Here is a 17,282-nt window from a genome sequence, read left to right as displayed (position 1 = left end):
TTTCTGCACCACACATGGACAAATGACATCCCCCCTTGAGTAAAAGATGAATTTCTAAAATAAAGAAATGATTTTAGTTATAGAGGGCAATGGACCCTTCGCTAAGCCCCACCCACTCCACTCTGTGACTGGTGGTGCGAAGTTAGTCACACCCAGGCCTGGCAGCGCCTGGCAATCTCTGCTTCTCACCCATTGACTTGCATGTTAAATGACGGCTTTTCCCCTTAAAAATAATCGATCATTTCAGCAGCAATAGCTTCAAAATCTCTTCTAAATCTAGTCAACAAGGCCTGCAGTAGGCTATGCACTGGACAAATGTGCATGACATTATTTCAATAAACTAAAAACACGGGAAATGTTAGAGGGAGTAATAGCCATGGATACACGACGGTCGTCTGTCTCGACCGTCATGGATGAATTTCAACCTGGTGTTTGCACTTTCTCCATTTATAGCCCGTTCATCTACAGAAACATTCATATTTCAAATATAAAGTGCTTATCCCATGGCCACGGATGTTACATTTATGTACGGGCTCTCAAAAGTACCCGTATCATCCGTATTGTTCAATAAAAAGTATTTTAATCTGATCGGTGGCCATTTTCTCCATATGCTTTCAACAAAGCGACCCTATCGGTTGGTAGGTGTATTGCACTCTGATACATTATAACTCTATGAGAAAATGGCCACCGATCGGATTAAAATGCTTTTTATTGAACAATACAGAATATACGGGTACTTTTGAGAGTCCCGTGCATCATTTTAACATCCGTGGCCATAGGGTAAGCAATTTATATTTTAAATCTGAACGTTTATATATATGTACGGACCGTAAATGGAGAAAGTGCAAACACCAGGTTGAAGTTGATCCATGACTGTAACAGGAGTTTTCATGTACCGCAGGGTAAGACTACAGTAGCAGTTAATAAATAGACGAACAAATGAATGAATATACTTTAACGTGCGGAATCCGAAACAGGCAGCGCTGTGATTCTGAATTTTGTTACGATCACGGTGATTAGTAGCCTATTATTGACACCACCTGGGCGAGTGAGTCGTGTCGTGTAACTTTCCTGATGTTAAGCTGTGTATGTTCAACAACACAGCCATATTCAGCCTTGCAGTTTAAGTGCAGATTTCAGCTTGGGAAAAGCAGCCTCCAACGGGTTTGGGTACGTGGTTCATAGTCACCATTGCGTTATCGTGGTATTCCTATTCTTGCTATTATGTTGCAAATGATTGTGTGTGTGTGCGGGCGAAATAACATTGACAGCTATGGCAGGTGACGAAAGCTTGCCAGACCTATGCCAGGCTAACAACGGTTGCTAAGCTGGCATTGGACAATCGCTTTTGGGGTGGGGTTTAGCGAAGGGTCCATTGTAATGTATTAAGGCATATAAGGCTTTTTAGCCAGAGATCCTTTTAACAAGCACCATTTAATCCTGTCGCCCGGAGGGCAGTTGTTTGCATGAATCGAGATCCGCGGCTGGCAGAAGTCGAACAAGTAGCTTATGTGGTACCGACACCTCAGGGGCCTTCATATGGCACTATGCCCCATAACAGTCAAGGAGGGCCCAGCTCAGCGGCTCAGGGGCCTTCAGATGGCGCTATGCCCAGTAACAGAGCAGGGCCCAGCTCTGCAGCTCAGGGGCCTTCAGAAATGAGGAGATATTAGAAAATGTGTTGGCCACCATAAATGGTGGACTAGCAATCGCCTCTCACCGGACAGTCCATAAGAGAATCAGTTGGCGATGAGGGAGATCAGAGTGATCCTCCACCATATTGTTTCATATATTCATTGTATGGATGCCTTATGCCTAAACTGTGTTAATTTGATGAACTGAGTACTGAGGAGGGTACTTAAAATATTTTTCTGTTTCAAGCTTGAATGCAAGGGGTTAAAATTAAGATGTGGGAAAAGACAGGGCCATTACAGTGTGTGTGAGAATGACGAAATAGGTTAGCAGTAAGAAACAGCTAGAAAAGAGGAACTTCTAGTGGAGGACAGGAAACCATGAAAGCTGGGCGAGGAGCCAAAAAGCAGAGAGAGTGTGACTTTGAGAAGAAAGAGTAGAAATACTCTACTATTTTTACTCTACTCTCTATAAGAATAAAAATACTTTAAGACAGTAAAAGGTAAATGAAATAAGAAGAGATGGAGTAACAAAATAATGATAAAGTGTGGTAATGCTTACTATATTCTTAAAGATTGTGTTAATCACTAGAAGAAGTGGTAAGGATGAAGTAATCAATGAAAGGAGTGTTAGGGAGGAAAGTATAAAGATAAAAGGTAACGTAGTATTACAAGGGGGGGGGAAAAGGCCTTACTAGACAGACTGGGTGTAGCACAGGAATACACTGATTAGGCGATAGTGGTGTGAAGAGTAAATGCTTTATACTTAAATAAGAGTTTATTTGGGTTAGTTAGCTGACGATAAGTAAACTGAGATAAATAGTATAGATAGGAAAATAATGGTCACGACTAGTGTATAGGGTAATAGCTACTGAGACTATGAAAACATCATTTCCCTAAGGGTATTGCTTATGGTGAATTAGTGTGTAAGAAAAGGGAAGAGGTGATATGTCCCAGACATACAGTAGATTAAAAGGGTCATGACGCATCAAGCACAGTCACACTGACCATGGGGTAATAAACGGGATATGGTCAAGAGAGGGTGGGTGGTAGGAAAAATAGGATGCCCTTTATAAACAATGTTCAGAGAGCAAGTTGTTGAGAGACTTTGCACGCTGTCGTTAGAGACCTGGGGTATGTTAGAGTAATCTCACCATATCACCCGAGTTGGGGAATTAGCCTCTGACTTGTGCGAATATGGAATTTAGATGCTTAATAATGGGTAGAAAAATCAGCCAAAAACATAGTGCGTGTATTAGACTAAAAGATCTCCCAATTTGATGATGGGTCTTATAAGGGGCCTCACCCTTTATAGCCTATTATTAGGTTGTAGTCAGGCGAGGGAAAGATTGTACGCCTTATACCTCGCTCTGCTTTAAAATAGACAAAGAAGAAGGAATCTGGATTATTGGAAGGAACTACCATAAGGTGATATTTTAGTTATGTCTTGTTTTATCACAGCATGGGAGGGTAAGAGTACCTATGTATTTGAGATCTATTTGTATAGAACTTGAATATTCTCATGTATGTGATATGGATTAATTTGTAACAGCTTAATTGAACATTGTATTCAATCTACTTACTTTTACCTGCATTTTCTGCTTAAAGCTGTAAGCAATACTATAATACATTTTACATTTCCTGCATTTAAAAGAGAAGTTTCATAGAGTTATTTTACACACTTTGGGGATAATTCCCCTTATTTGGTTTATCTCCTTAATAGAGTAAAACGTGGTTTCAGTGCATTTAAAGGATTTTAAGGGTTACCTCTAACCCCACCTTGGGTATTGATTAAATAGGAGTTTAGTCACTATTCAAGAAACAACACCTTGGATTTAGACACTGTTAATACATTCTGAATACTCAAACCAGTAAGTAACTACACCAACTTGCACGCATTTAAAGTAAGATAGCCGATATTAATTAAGGTGATTATAGGCAGCGAGTGATTAATGGGTCGTTCATGATCAATGCCTATAGCTGAAAAAGGGTGTGGCCTTAAGATGGAGATTGGTTAACGAGCTGGAGTGAATATCTTACGCCATAGGCTTATGTGCTTCCTATGGGTGAATTGAAGGTTTAGTTCACTAGGATAGGAAATTACCTGTTAGTCAGAGAGCCTATACAGGACGGATGTACCTCCGTAAACCCCCCGCGACAATCCTCATACAGAGATGCAGGTGTCACAGCAGCAACACAGCAGCCAGTCAGAATGAAACACAGGACAGGAATTAGTGTCAAGAGATCCATTGATCATTCATTTGAATCAGCTGTGTGGAGGGAGATGTTGTAGTGCAGGGGTCTTCAACGTTTTCAGGCCAAGCACCCCCTAGCTGAGAGAGAGATGAAGCAGGGACCCCCTCTATATTGTATAAAATTGTGTTTCAGCTAAACTTTTGCTGCTCTTTTTTCCCTCTACACCTATAACTCTTTGCCAAAAATAGCCGATCTACAAGCTCGTGGCTTGTAGATCTGCTACAAGTTCTCCTCAGAAAAGGGATGCTAGGGTTCAAGTGGTTAATGTAAAAAAAAGAAGCGGGTGGGTTGGTCGGTCAGTCTCTCATGGTGAGTCTCTCATGGTCGGTCGGTCTGTCAGTCCCCCATGGTTGGTCGGTCAGTCCGGTCGGTCGGTCGGTCGGTCGGTCAGTCTCTCATGGTCAGTCTCTCATGGTCAGTCTCTCATGGTCGGTCGGTCGGTCTCTCATGGTTGGTCGGTCGGTCGGTCCGGTCGGTCGGTCGGTCTCTCATGGTCGGTCGGTCGGTCGGTCGGTCACTCATGGTTGGTCTCTCATGGTCGGTCGGTCCATCCTGATTTGCTAAGATTGGCTTCCAAAGTTTGCAGGAGCGGTCCGTTTTGAATAAAACGCCTCAAATCATGAACACAGCGTGGGATTTCTGTGAAACTTTGCACGCACATTGCCACAAGGCCAAGGAAGGAATGTCACCTTACATTTTCTTATGGTGGCGCTATAACAGACCGAGATGGTATACTGTAAAAAAAATGGGTTCGAAAAAGTGTTTACCTGAAAATGTATTAAATCGCATGGAGTTTTTTGACAGTCATCTCTCATGGTGTTTTTTGTCTCTGTTTTTTTCAGTCCCAGAGTTGAGCAGAAAACAGTTTCCTGGAAGTGAAGGGTTTATTTTCATATTTTCACACCTTGAGAAGCGTGTTGGTTTAGCAGGAAGGCTGACTGACAGATTAACGATGACACGCATGCACTTTGTGTGTCAACAGTCAATCTGAATGCTTATCTCACTCCATCTCTTGGCTGAGTAAAAGTACTCAACTCCGGTACGCAAGTCAAAGTATTGACACTCCTGGTCAAATATTAACCCAAATACAAGTGAAGGTTGCTCAGTTGAATTTGCAAGTAGTGGGGGGTACTTGCTTTTTTAACATACTTAAAGGGGTAGTTCACCCCCAAAATAACTTTTTTTCTATGGATTACTCACCCCATGGAGCCTTGAATTCATGGATATTTTTTTGTTTTTGTCGCATTCCTTCCTTTATTATTTGATTATAATAAATTTAGCCCCATTGATTCCGGTAGGAGACACAAATGCATTTGTGTCTCCTACCGGAATCAATGGGGACAAATTTATTATAATCAAATTATTGGCTTAGGAATGTGACAAAAACAAAAAAATATCTATGAATTCAAGGCTCCAGGTGGTGAGGAATACATAGAAAAAAAGTTATTTTGGGGGTGAACTACCCCTTTAAGTATTCAAAAGTGCATGCTTTATTAAAATGCTTAAGTATTCTAAAGTAAAAATGCTGTATTAGAATATATTTATACAAATATTTTTCCTGCAAAAAATAAATAAATAATAATATTGGAAATAGCAGATCTACAAGCTCACTGACCTGTTGTGAGCTTGTATATCTTCTATTTTCACTATATTTGAAATAGGGCTTACGTGGTTAATTCATAATGTACTTTTTCCCCCTTCCTAGAAACATATAGTGGAGTCAAAAGTAACAGCATTTCTCTTTGAAATCTAGTGGAGTGAAAGTCATGTAGTGTGAACCACTCTTTTACCAGTGGTGGACAGAAGCTAAGTATATCTACTTGAGTACTGTACTTACAAAAATATTTTTTACTGTATACATTTTTTATTTGAAAATTTTATTCAAGGGGTTTAACATTTTCAAATAAAAAAATGTATACAGTAAAAAAAAAATGTAAGTACAGTACTCAAGTAGATATACTTAGCTTCTGTCCACCACTGGTAAAAGAGTGGTTCACACTCCCTCTAGGTTCTATAGAACTGTGTGACTGCAGCTGATGACATCAGGCTGATCACTCACGTCAACTAACTGGAAACATAGAGAAAAAAAGAGCAGCGGTTAGAGACAGCATGACGGGAAAACTGTTCCAATATAAACATATATAATAAATAACAGCGGTTAGAGACAGCATAGCCCTGGTCCAGAGTGTTAGTGAGTTCTCTCTAACGCCCTGCCAGGCGCTCGGCTCTGCTTACAGACAAAGTGGAGTGTGGGGCAGAGGAATTCTTTGTCTATAAGCAGAGCTGAGCGCATGGCAGGGCGTTAGAGAGAACTCACTAACACTCTGGACCAGGGCTAGGAAAACTGGTCAAATATAAACATGTATAATAAACAAGACCAGGAGACCTGGTTCTGCCAGACCCAGAATGAAGAATGAGAGTACAGTGGTTGATGAGCTTTACTTAATTACATACTTGTGACATAATAATGATGTCATGAATAGTTCGTGACGAAAGGGGACAGACTTGGGGACAGAATATGTTTTGGCTGGGGCCGGAGGACAAAGTGACAGACTTTTTTTTGGCTGGGGCCGGAGGACAAAGTGACCATGCCCATGTATGGACGAAACAGGTACAAAGCCTCATGTAAGCCCGACCCCTTGGGTCTGGCAATAACAGCTGTTAGAGACAGCATGACAGGAAAACCGGTCAAATATAAACTTATAAAGTAAATAGCAGTGGTTAGAGACCACTTTTTTCTCTTTTTTAACAGTGAAAATAGCACACGAGCTTGTACAATGTCTATTTTTGCAACTTTTGTGTGACACTGTAGTAGTATGATAAAGTAAGGCATTAATTTACCAACACATAAAAACATAAGTTGAAACATGGAGAGGTTTCATATCTAGAACAACCCATAGATTATATCTAGAATTATGCAAAATGCACCTCAACCACAACGTTCCACCTAAGACATGGCACAGACTGTAATACAAACACAACACCATGAAAAGCACTAATACAACACAACATCTACATCAGTACATTATGTTGACCCTTTAACTCATTTCCTGCCAGAATTATTTCAGATTTTTAGCTGTAGACTGCCAGAGATTTTTCATTGAAAAAAAAAATTCTCAGGAGCCAAGATACAGATTTTTTAAGTTTTAAGTTAACAATGAAGTGGATAGGAGTTTAAATCTTTGATATATCATATCTCCTTGGTCTTTGGGTCTAAAAATAAGAAAAAAACGAAAAAAAAAAAAAAAAAAAAAAAAACTTTTTTTTTTTTTTTTTTTTTTTAAATAGAACGCAGATCTGCGTCTTTGGCAGCCAGGCGAGAAATTAAATAGAACGCAGATATGCGTCTTTGGCAGCCAATGTGTATACTGGATTGAGATTGTTACAGTACAGTGCATCTGATTCACGCTGGCCCCCCTTACACTACAAGACCTCTCTAATGCCCCCCTTACACTACACTTCTCGTTATGGAAGTTCCGGGGACCCCCAGGGGTCCTTGAGGGGGTTCCAGGGGGTCCCCAGCAAAATCAGTTAATATAGAACCAAAATCAGTTTCACCACTTTAACTCTATACGTCGGCTATATAAAAAAAGAAAAGCCAATCTACGAGCCCACAACGCGTCAAAAATGACATTTTAACAAAACAAATCTTGTATGGGGGTCCCTGGCACAAAATATCTGCTGATTTGGGTCTGTACTGTTGCCAAATACATATTAATTTGGGAAAATGTTTGAGAACCACTGAACTAAGGTGCAGTTTCCACAGCCAGGCCATCAGGCTGATGAACAGGTACTGAGACCTGATGCCATGTCAGCCTTACAGTACATACTCCATTACATTGATATTATCACTCTATGACTGTAAATATACTCCCATTACACTGATATTATCACTGTATGTACATGACTGCAGATATGTTCCATACCATACATTTTATTCATAGATTTAGATTTGATATCTACTGATGTTTGGTCTGAGACTGAGAAACTATGTCTTTACTACACACCCTATTTGATATTTAATAGTTTCACAATTCTTAATAAAATGTAACTGCTTACAGTTACTTAACTTAAAGTTGTGCATGTCAAACACGTGCAAACCTGGGCATTTAAATAAACAAAAACAAAAACAACCAAAAAACTCCTTGTGAGTGATGCCGTCTTGCCGTGTTAAACCAGTCCATGTTAAGTCAGTACTGTGTCAGTATTCATGTCTCTCTGGTGTCATGTGGTATAGCTATAGGTTTGGAAGGTTAAGCTAAAAATGTCAAGATTATAATGGACTTTTACTCTAATAGGCCTGTCATGTATTTATGTGTGAGTATAGATAGGCAAGCAGGCAGGCAGGCAGGCAGGAAGGGCGGGCGCACCCGCGTGCGTATATGTGATCATTGACGTAGGGTTTAATGTACGTCATGTTGGATTTTCCAGTTCAGATTCACAAGAAGACGTGCTAGAAAACACTTCCTCTCACAACGTCAAGAAAACCATGACGTTACAGAGAAAGCACCTGATGAACACATATAAACAGGACAGCTGATGTGTCAGAGACAGAAGACAGCTGTCTTGTTCACTGAAGGTCCAGTTAAGACTAAAGTGTGACTGAATGTCCATTTGCTTTTATCTGTACTGACAGCTAGAGACCAATTATGAATCACATGCTGATGCTGATCGTTTTGTTCTGGAGCTCAGGTAGGACTCTGTTTTAATACGTTCAGATTGATGTCACTTGGTTTTGAAATATTGCTGATCATGACTGGATCATTCAATGGTTTACGATGGTTTATCTCTGACTTGGTTTTACTTTATGAATCCTTGAGAAGTCTCATGTTGTCACCGACCTGTCTGTTGACACAACATGGTGACACAGTGTTTATTATGTCATTACTATACTATAATACTTACTATGTTTACTATGTATTATGTCTAGTTATTATGCCATGCATACGGTAGGTAGTTTGAACAAACATCCAGAGGATCTAGGCACTCGGGTGGGGCAGTGGCTGCCAACCACCGTGGTGGTTGTGGGTTCGAAGCCACCATGCATGGTGGTTGTGGTTCGAAGCCACCATGCATGGTGGTTGTGGTTCGAAGCCACCGTGGGCTCCCCCGACTGCGCTGCGCTGCAGTGTTGCCATGTCCACTTATTATAAGCCACTTTGGGCTTCTTTTTCTGTAAGGTTGCTTGTAAATATTTAGTTGTGGGTTGCGTTTTTTTGGGCTGGTTTCTAAAGTGTAGTTGCTTATTTGGTCTTGTTTCTAAAGTGTAGTTGCTTATTTGGGCTGGTTTCTAAAGTGTTGTTGTTTATTTGGGCTTGTTTCTAAAGTGTAGTTGTTTATTTGGGCTTGTTTCTAAAGTGTAGTTGTTTATTTGGCCTTGTTTCTAAAGTGTAGTTACTTATTTGGTCTTGTTTCTAAAGTGTAGTTGCTTATTTGGTCTTGTTTCTAAAGTGTAGTTGCTTATTTGGTCTTGTTTCTAAAGTGTAGTTGTTTATTTGGGCTTGTTTCTAAAGTGTAGTTACTTATTTGGTCTTGTTTCTAAAGTGTAGTTGCTTATTTGGTCTTGTTTCTAAAGTGTAGTTGTTTATTTGGGCTTGTTTCTAAAGTGTAGTTGCTTATTTGGTCTTGTTTCTAAAGTGTAGTTGCTTATTTGGGCTTGTTTCTAAAGTGTAGTTGTTTATTTGGCCTTGTTTCTAAAGTGTAGTTGTTTATTTGGCCTTGTTTCTAAAGTGTAGTTGCTTATTTGGTCTTGTTTCTAAAGTGTAGTTGCTTATTTGGGCTTGTTTCTAAAGTGTAGTTGTTTATTTGGGCTTGTTTCTAAAGTGTAGTTGTTTATTTGGGCTTGTTTCTAAAGTGTAGTTGTTTATTTGGTCTTGTTTCTAAAGTGTAGTTGTTTATTTGGCCTTGTTTCTAAAGTGTAGTTGTTTATTTGGCCTTGTTTCTAAAGTGTAGTTGTTTATTTGGCCTTGTTTCTAAAGTGTAGTTGTTTATTTGGCCTTGTTTCTAAAGTGTAGTTGCTTATTTGGCCTTGTTTCTAAAGTGTAGTTGCTTATTTGGTCTTGTTTCTAAAGTGTAGTTGTTTATTTGGCCTTGTTTCTAAAGTGTAGTTGCTTATTTGGTCTTGTTTCTAAAGTGTAGTTGCTTATTTGGGCTTGTTTTGTGGTAAATGGTCTTAAGTCCTTTCCAACTAAAACAGGTATTATCTCCTGAGTGTTTAAAATGATGAACAAAGTCTCGGTTCAAGTGGGGGTTTACAACAATGTTTTTATTGTCATAGAGGCGAACGAATACATGTGTCAATGTTGTACTGCGCAATGTTTCTATCTAGAGTGGACGTACTTATACTCTGTATGGTACTGTCTCCGGGGCGGGACCTTGACACCCGCTGTTCAGTGACGGAATGATCACCCAACCACGGAAGCTAACTATTTGCAGCCCGCAGAAGCAGCTGCAGCGTAGTAGACTCTCTTGACTTTATTCAACTTTAAGCCTGTTTTATAATCAGTACATTTGCTGCTTGATTTCATTAGTTAAACACATCCCCGTTCAATTATCTACATTCAATATCTCACACACATTAAAATTAGACCAAAAGTTATTTCATTAAATCATTTCAAACCAAACTTACAGTCTTATTAGAAATACAGGTTCATGTTGGAGCTTTTGTGTAAATAAACATTTATCCACCATAACTTATTTATATTCAACAGATTCTAGGTTTCATATCAGAATATCATTGTATTTTCACATTATGTTTAATTATTGTACTATAGTTTTTAGCAGAGTTTTAACTAGAAAAGAATAGTTTAAACAGGCCAAAACATAACAGCTGGTTCTGCTTCTTCCAAGATGTCAGCTGTTTCCTGACTCTGGGATTCAACAACGTATTTACCTTTCCCAAAGTAGATATTTTACAATCAATGGTTACAGCCTCCATGGGGTGTCTGTTTGCAACAGAAGGTCACACCGGTCTATTTACCCTAATTCTAAGTTGGCTCTCAACTATCTCATTTTACCATAAAAGGTGTTCAGGCTGTGTGCCTCCTACTGTCTCCTAAACTTAGAATGCTTACTTTTAACTATAGTATTTTCCGGCCTCCTCCGTATTTAACTGAAACAATATATTTATCTCATATTTCATATTTTCCTGTAGCCTTCAGTCCTGAATTTACCACAGTTTCTAAAGTGTAGTTGCTTATTTGGGCTTGTTTCTAAAGTGTAGTTGATTATTTGGGCTTGTTTCTAAAGTGTAGTTGCTTATTTGGTCTTGTTTCTAAAGTGTAGTTGATTATTTGGGCTTGTTCCTAAAGTGTTGTTGCTTATATGGGCTTGTTTCTAATGTGTTGTTGCTTATTTACGCTTGTTTCTAAAGTGTAGGCTAGTTGCTTATTTGGGCCTGTTTCCTAATGTTGTTTCTCAAACATGTTCATGGCAAGGTCCCCCAGATTGATATGCATTTGTCCACAGTCCCTCCATCAGAAAATAACCCCCCCCCCCTGAAGGGCTAATGTTCCAATAACTATTTTATTTGTAACCATGTGTCATGCGAGCACAATGAATAGGCCTATCTGCATTTAATTATTATATTAAAGGTAGGGTAAGTGATATCTTTTGGACTTTTTATTTTTTTCTGTTAAAAAGGTTAAAGTACTATATTCTGATAGTAATCATTGCTGCAGAGCGTTTGTTCGGTCACAGGGGTCTCTCCAGCTCTTTAGTAAACACAATATAGTACATTTTCAGGTAGGTGACCACTGAAAATGCATTTTCTGTTTACTAAAGAGCTGGAGAGACATGGGAGACTCCTTTTACTGAACAAACACACTATAGCAATGAGAATATAGAGCTATTTTGCAATTATTTGAATAATTGCAAATCACTTACCCTACCTTTAAGTGTTTCTTATGGATTGTATCATATATAGGTTTTGCCTGGTGTTCAGAGATAAAACATTTATTCAATGGGGGTCCGTGGCCTGATGCATATCACACTGGGGATCCTTGACATTAAAGAGGTTGAGAATCACTGCTATAGAGTCACACTGTAAACGTGTTCTCTTATGGGGGCCCCTGGCATATCTTTTCATATTTTGGTCCCTGGCATATGTTTCCATATGGGGGTCCCTGACATATGTTTTCATATGGGGGTCCCTGGAATATGTTTTCATATGGGGGTCCCTGGCATATGTTTTCATATGGGGGTCCCTGGCATATGTTTTCATATGGGGGTCCCTGGCATAGGTTTTCATATGGGGGTCCCTGGCATAGGTTTTCATATGGGGGTCCCTGGAATATGTTTTCATATGGGGGTCCCTGGCATATGTTTTCATATGGGGGTCCCTGGCATATGTTTTCATATGGGGGTCCCTGGCATATGGCATACGTTTTCATATGGGGGTCCCTGGCATATGGCATATGTTTTCATATGGGGGTCCCTGGCATATGGCATATGTTTTCATATGGGGGTCCCTGGCATATGTTTTCATATGGGGTCCCTGACATATCTTTTCATATGGGGGTCCCTGGCATATGTTTTCATATGGGGTCCCTGACATATCTTTTCATATGGGGGTCCCTGGCATATGTTTTCATATGGGGGTCCCTGGCATATCTTTTCATATGGGGGTCCACAGGCTAATTTGTATCAATTTGGGGGTCCCTGATGGTAAAAGCAGAAGCACTGGTCTATGAGTTGTGTGTAAAAACCTGAGCAGGGGGTCATCTCTGGTGTGCAGTGGTGTAAAGTAACTAAGTAGATCTACTCAAGTACTGTACTTAAGTGCAATATTGAGGTACTTTAACTTTACTGGATACTTTTACTTCTACTCCACTACATCTCAGAGGCAAATATTGTACTTTTACTCCACTACAATTATTTGAAAACTTTAGTTACTAGCTATTTTGCAGATATAAATTATTACATCATACATTAACCACTTTAGCCCTATAATTTATACCTAGGCTATTTGAAAATAGCCGATCTACAAGCTCACAACGCGTTGCATCGCGACGGCTTGTGAGCTTGTAGATCTTCTATTTTCAAACATTCTTTTACTTTTGGTACTTTAAGTACATTTTGATATACCAATACTTTTGTACTGTGAATTCCGGACTTTTACTTGTAACAGAGTACTTCTACATTGCAATATTGATACTTTTACTTAAGTAAAACATTTGAGTATTTTTTCCACCTCTGGTGATGGTGAATTATGGGCGTAGATCAGCAGCAATGGTCTGGATGGAAGATAGAGTAGGGGGAGGGGTTCTAGAGCAGTGGTTCTAAATGTTGGGTCCTGGGACCACCTGCGGTTCAAACAGACCCTCTAGTTGCCAGGGGCACTATTGCATACTGTCGGGTAGGGTAGACACCTCTTATCTCCGTATTTTAATTTTTTTTCGTAAATTAATGCATTTAATACACCATTCTATGTCACACAAAAGTAGCAAAAATAGCAGATCTACAAGCTCAAAACGCGTCGCACTGCGACGCGTTTTGAGCTTGTAGATCTGCTATTTTTGCTACTTTTGAATTGGAATCCTGAAAAGTAACATTTTTATTTAATTTCAAATGCATTTAGTTATACTTATATTAACTTTATGAACTTAAAGTACAAATACATTGGACGTTAAAAAGACAATAGCATTGTAATACTAGTCATTAAGCTACTAATATAGACTGAAGTAATAAAAGCAACTATTTTTTTAAAAGACAAAGTATAAAATAGGGCTTAACCGTTTAAACCCCAGCACCATATTATGCGGGGAACATTAGTCATAAATAGAAGATCTACAAGCTCACAAAACATGACAATGTTTTATTTTTGGTGAAGAGATTTGGTGTAGAGGGAAAAAAGTGTCCCAAGCACAGAGCCATCTCAGGACCACTTAGATTATGTCTATGGGGTTTAAGGGGTTAATTGGTTTATGTATGTTTTGTAATAATAAATCTAAATCTAAATATACAAAGTCACTTATAACTAAAGTTTCTAAATAATAGTAGTGGAGTAAAAAGTATAATATTTGCCTCTGAGATGAAGTGGAGTAGGATTGATCAAACATGCAAATATTCCAGTAAAGTAAAAGTACCTCAGAATTGTACTTAAGTACAGTACTTTAGTAAATGTATTTAGTTACTTTCCTCCACTGGACACCACTGTCTCTGTTACGGTGAAACTCATTTACATTGTGATTTTTCCCCAGCTCTCCAGACTAAACAAACAAGCAGCATAACAGGTAAACAAACATGAAACAACAAGGTTTTATAGAGTATTGACTAAATGTCTTCTAATAAAAGATATATTACTGTTTGACTATTTACTCTCTTGTCTCTGTACAGAGTCTGGTGATGTCAGGTTGGTCGGAGGAACCAGTAACTGTACTGGTAGCCTGGAGATGAAACACCAGGGAGAGTGGAGACCAGTGGTTGATCACTGGTTCCATAGCTACTGGAACCTGAAGTCATCATCTGTAGTGTGTAGACAGCTGGACTGTGGCTCTGCTGTTTCAACACAAAGTAGTACTGGTTCTACAAAACAACCTGTATGGGTTTTTACATCTTCATGTGATGGTTCTGAGTCTTCACTGAGGGAGTGTGGAACAATGTGGCCTGGTAATTCCACTGACACACAGGAGGTGATCTGTTCAGGTAACTCTGTCTGTCTGTCTGTCTGTCTGTCTGTCTGTCTGTCTGTCTGTCTGTCTGTCTGTCTGTCTGTCTGTCTGTCTGTCTGTCTGTCTGTCTGTCCGTCCGTCCACGCCCTCATTGTGTATGTGTTTAGAGTTTACTATGAATCCATGATGAATTTTGGTTAACTTGGTTTATATTCTCCGTCTGTCTGTCTCTCTCTCTCTCCAGGGTCAGTGAGGTTGGTGAATGGGACTAGTTCATGTTCAGGCAGAGTGGAGGTGAAGTCTAATCAGTCGTGGGTCTCAGTGTGTGAAGGTGACTTTGACCAGCAGGATGCACAGGTGGTCTGTAGGCAGCTTGACTGTGGGCCTCCTTCAGTCCTCCAGGGGGCGCTCTATGGAGAAGTGAATGCATCAATGTGGACCAAAGAGTTCCAGTGTGAAGGCAACGAGTCTGTTCTCCTGGACTGTAGAACCTCAAACTCAACTAGAAACACCTGCTCACCTGACAAGACTGTTGGACTCACCTGCTCAGGTATAATAATAATAATAATACACGTTATCTGTACAACACTTCTCAATCAAGGTTTACATGCTTCAACTTACAGGAACATAATATGGACAAGATAAATTCTAAAATAAAAGATACTATGTATACAATATGGTGTATTATGCAGATTAATTATCAATTTTAAAATACAGGCAATAAAACAATAAAGTAAATCAATGAGCACTATGAACTTGCCTTAACATTAACGTATGTTTGAAAAAGTGATTTAATATATGACAAGCCTGAGATAAAAAAAAAAGGAATTCAAACTAAATGTTTTTTTTTATTTGATTATTATTTTATAATGAATGTCATATGTATTTACTACTTACTCTATTGCCTGTGTACAGATGTCAGGTTGGTTGGAGGAACCAGTCACTGTACTGGTAGACTGGAGATGAAACACCAGGAAGAGTGGAGACCAGTGGATGATGGTTGGTCTACATGGAACCTGAATTCAGCATATGTAGTGTGTAAACAGCTGGACTGTGGCTCTGCTGTTTCAACAAATAGTAGTGATGGTTCTACAGATCAACATGTATGGATGATTATATCTTCCTGTGATGTATCTGAGTCTTCACTGAGGGAGTGTGGAACAATACAGTCTATAACTTCAAAATCCATACTGGAGGTGAACTGTTCAGGTAAAACTATCTGTCTGTCTGTCTGTCTGTCTGTCTGTCTGTCTGTCTGTCTGTCTGTCTGTCTGTCTGTCTGTCTGTCTGTCTGTCTGTCTTTCTACTTGTGAAATCTGGGGCTGCAAGATGCAAAAATGTCATACTGCAATATTTATGCCAAATATCTAAATAGCTATGAATATGACTGTGGGTTCACATTTTTTACTGTAGCAACAGTGAAAACTGCGCATTATAGAACAAAAGTGCTCTTATTTGACACTCCACAGACCAGAAGACACTTACTTTCCCTAACTTAACAAAGTGCTCTTATTTTGAAGTCCACCGACCGGAAGTCAAGGGTTTATGTTCTTCTGACTTGACACATGCTAAGCTTTGACCGGTCAATAAACAAACGGTGGTACTGGGCTGTCACTGATGTTTTGAATCTGACATACGTAAGGCTTTATAAGCTGCTTGCTGCATTCTTGTATTTTCACACGTCGGTTAGGGACTAGTAGGGAACCGCAACACATGTAACACAAGTGTGCGGTTGTTTTTTATTGATATCGCGGGTGGGACGCATGCAGCCGTGCTCATCTCACGTACACGCCCGCCCCTAGTAGAGTTAAATGGTCGCAACGTTTTTTTTGTACAGGGAAAGAAGGCTTGAATTGTCCGGTCGGGTAAGCCGAAAGCAAACTCCACCTGCCCACAAGTTTTATTTAGCTGCCACGGGCAGTCGGGCAGCCGTTAGTGTCAACCCCTGTGTAGGGTTTCCTAGAAGTTTTTGGGCTTCTGTGGGGGGACTGATAGTGGTGATGATGATGATGATGATGATGATGATAATTAAGATTAGTTTCTGTTTTTCATGTGTTTGTCTTCAATTTAGTAATTAATCATTTATTTATTAATGTATTTATGTATTTGTAATTTTGTTCATTTATTTATTTATTTCAGAGCATGTGTAACAATATGTTATTAGTCTTTCTCTCTCTGTGTAAAGGGCTTCAGTCAATCCACTGCTCTCTGATGTGTTTAGACTCTAGCGTTTAATATGAATCCATGGTGACTTTTGTCTCACTTGGTTTAATACTGTCTGTCTGTCTGTCTGTCTGTCTGTCTGTCTGTCTGTCTGTCTGTCTGTCTGTCTGTCTGTCTGTCTGTCTGTCCGTCTGTGTGTGTGTCTCTCTCTCTCTCTCTCTCTCTCTCTCTCTCTCTCTCTCTCTCTCTCTCTCTCTCTCTCTCTCGCTCTCGCTCTCGCTCTCTCTTCAGAGTCTGTGAGGTTGGTGAATGGGGCTGGTTTGTGTTCAGGCAGAGTGGAGGTGAAGTCTAATCAGTCGTGGGTCTCAGTGTGTGAAGATGACTTTGACCAGCAGGATGCACAGGTGGTCTGTAGGCAGCTTGACTGTGGGCCTCCTTCAGTCCTCCAGGGGGCGCTCTATGGAGAAGTGAATGCATCAATGTGGACCAAAGAGTTCCAGTGTGAAGGCAGTGAGTCTGTTCTCCTGGACTGTAGAACCTCAAACTCAACTAGAAACATCTGCTCACCTGACAAGACTGTTGGACTCACCTGCTCAGGTAATAATAATAATAATAATAATAC

At 39.7% G+C, this 17,282-nt stretch overlaps 1 protein-coding gene across 1 annotated transcript in view; it reads left to right on the top strand.

Moving 5' to 3' along the window:
* The window catches only part of LOC308074505 (heat shock protein beta-11-like), a 150,189-nt gene that overhangs the window by 75,505 nt on the left and 57,402 nt on the right, over positions 1-17,282 (top strand). The window lies entirely within an intron of this gene.

This window comes from Gymnoscopelus braueri (assembly GCF_963280865.1).
Source record: "Gymnoscopelus braueri genome assembly, chromosome: 19".
Classification (NCBI taxonomy): domain Eukaryota; kingdom Metazoa; phylum Chordata; class Actinopteri; order Myctophiformes; family Myctophidae; genus Gymnoscopelus; species Gymnoscopelus braueri.
The sequence above is the reverse complement of the archived record's forward strand: the minus strand, read 5'-3'. Positions and strand labels throughout refer to the sequence as shown.